The sequence below is a fragment of the Schistocerca gregaria genome, unplaced genomic scaffold (assembly GCF_023897955.1).
Source record: "Schistocerca gregaria isolate iqSchGreg1 unplaced genomic scaffold, iqSchGreg1.2 ptg001360l, whole genome shotgun sequence".
Classification (NCBI taxonomy): Eukaryota; Metazoa; Arthropoda; class Insecta; order Orthoptera; family Acrididae; genus Schistocerca; species Schistocerca gregaria.
The window spans coordinates 30,001-32,861 of NW_026062666.1; positions in this window are offsets into that span (position 1 = coordinate 30,001).

A 2,861-nucleotide genomic window follows, 5' to 3' on the forward strand; every position below is an offset into this window, starting at 1 on the left:
CTGCTTGGATCCTCTGGTGTCATGTGTATTTCTTGATGCCATGGTGCGTACCCTCACATAAAGGTCTTTCGAGTGTTGCGTACTTTCTACACAGTCCCGCTAACCACTGGAAGGGTGTACCGCTACAGAACGAATATCGCCCTCCCCTCCTGCCCTTCCAAGCTGGTCGGTCAGAGCGTTTGTTTGTGAAATGAGCCTTGCAGCTGTTCAGTTGCATTCGGTTGTCGATGCAGTCAGTGTACGTTGTGGTACGGCCTGTGTGGACTGTCCGCTGATGTACGCGTAACCCACACTGATCATCCGTCGTTACGTACTGAGTGACATAATGTGGCACATGCTTGACCGTACACCGGCTGCGCCCTACAATGGCGAATCATAAGGGCCATATGTTGTGCACGATGCTACTTGTCTCGTCTCCCCATTACAGCGAGATTGCACTGTTGTACGCCGTACAGACATGTGGTAGGTAGGTACGGACGAAAGTATTGCATGTTGGCCCCCCCCCCCCCCCCCTCCTCCCTCTGCCGGGAATCAGCGTGAGCCGTCTGTTGATGTAGCGACGAGGGTTTTCCTATTTAATCGTATTGCCCCACACAACATGATAGCACGGTGGACCGCGTTCCACATCTGCGACATGCTACAGAGGCCGGTTGACAGTCGACCGCGCAAGGGACATTGCACACGTGCGCGGACCATCTTCCACGTGTTCTCTCGTGTACATGCCGCAGTGTGTATGTGGGCTGATGTAGCGTGTCGTGACACATAACATGCAGGCATGCCAGAATCGTAGATTTCGCAAATGTAGATTGACGTATACGTTTGCTGCCAAAGATCCGCAAATGAACTGGAAATCAGTTGTTGAGCGGTTGTTCGCGCTGCAGGTGCATCGGTGATAGCGACGATCGGTACATCTATGAACCGGTTGTTTCGGCGGTACCCGCCATGCCCCCGAACCTGAGTTGGCCATGTGGGTATGAAGCGATACGAGGCTGTGGCTTGGCGGGACAGTCCCCGGCCGGTGAGGGGGGGCCGCCCGGCGTGCTGGCCGCGCGCTGCGTGAGCGCACGCACTACAGCCGGCTGGTGGGGGGCGCCCAGTGGCAGGAGCGCCGGCCGACGGGCCCGGCTGGCGTCCCAGCTATGCGCCGGCGCACCCTGCGCGCGGCGCCAGGCGGCCAAAGTGGGTTCTGCCGAGCCCGGTGCGAAGCGCGGTGGACATCTGCAGTGTGCTGGTCCGATTGCGGACTGTGTGCGTTGAGGATGCGCCGCCGCCCGGCACTCGGCGTCGCGACGCCGTCTGCTGCTCGGTCGCCCCCAGCGGTTCTCGCAGGTGGTTTGTATCGCAGCTCTGCGGACGTGTTGGCGCGTGCGCTGTGCTGGGAGAGTTCGCTTCTGCACCCAAGTGGGGCTTTGCCCTTCTGTGGCGCTGGCGTTGGAGCTGCCGGTCACCGTAGGTGGCGCGTGTTGTTTCCCGCCGGCAATGCCACGACAGCACGCTCCCGGGCCTCTGTCGGCAGCGGCAAGCTCAGTTGGGAGCACGGGTGTTCGCACTGAAAGCGTCTACTCGCCCATCTCCGGGCGATTGCGCCTCTCTCGAACCCGACCAAGTACTTAGGACGGCGCTGCGCGCCGCCGGGACCTGAGAGGGTTTCGAGGTGTATCGTGCAGGGGAGCTCAGCCTCCTCCTGTTTGCAGAATAATTGAGCGGACGCTTGCGTGTTCGCGCGGGCCCTCGGGACACACTCCCGGGCGGCCGGCTGCTCAGCTCTCGTTGACGCAGCTCCCTGGTTGATCCTGCCAGTAGTCATATGCTTGTCTCAAAGATTAAGCCATGCATGTCTCAGTACAAGCCGCATTAAGGTGAAACCGCGAATGGCTCATTAAATCAGTTATGGTTCCTTAGATCGTACCCACGTTACTTGGATAACTGTGGTAATTCTAGAGCTAATACATGCAAACAGAGTCCCGACCAGAGATGGAAGGGACGCTTTTATTAGATCAAAACCAATCGGATTGGCTCGTCTGGTCCGTTTGCCTTGGTGACTCTGAATAACTTTGGGCTGATCGCACGGTCCTCGTACCGGCGACGCATCTTTCAAATGTCTGCCTTATCAACTGTCGATGGTAGGTTCTGCGCCTACCATGGTTGTAACGGGTAACGGGGAATCAGGGTTCGATTCCGGAGAGGGAGCCTGAGAAACGGCTACCACATCCAAGGAAGGCAGCAGGCGCGCAAATTACCCACTCCCGGCACGGGGAGGTAGTGACGAAAAATAACGATACGGGACTCATCCGAGGCCCCGTAATCGGAATGAGTACACTTTAAATCCTTTAACGAGTATCTATTGGAGGGCAAGTCTGGTGCCAGCAGCCGCGGTAATTCCAGCTCCAATAGCGTATATTAAAGTTGTTGCGGTTAAAAAGCTCGTAGTTGGATTTGTGTCCCACGCTGTTGGTTCACCGCCCGTCGGTGTTTAACTGGCATGTATCGTGGGACGTCCTGCCGGTGGGGCGAGCCGAAGGCGTGCTTGCGCGTCCCGAGGCGGACCCCGTTGAAATCCTACCAGGGTGCTCTTAGTTGAGTGTCTCGGTGGGCCGGCACGTTTACTTTGAACAAATTAGAGTGCTTAAAGCAGGCAAGCCCGCCTGAATACTGTGTGCATGGAATAATGGAATAGGACCTCGGTTCTATTTTGTTGGTTTTCGGAACCCGAGGTAATGATTAATAGGGACAGGCGGGGGCATTCGTATTGCGACGTTAGAGGTGAAATTCTTGGATCGTCGCAAGACGAACAGAAGCGAAAGCATTTGCCAAGTATGTTTTCATTAATCAAGAACGAAAGTTAGAGGTTCGAAGGCGAT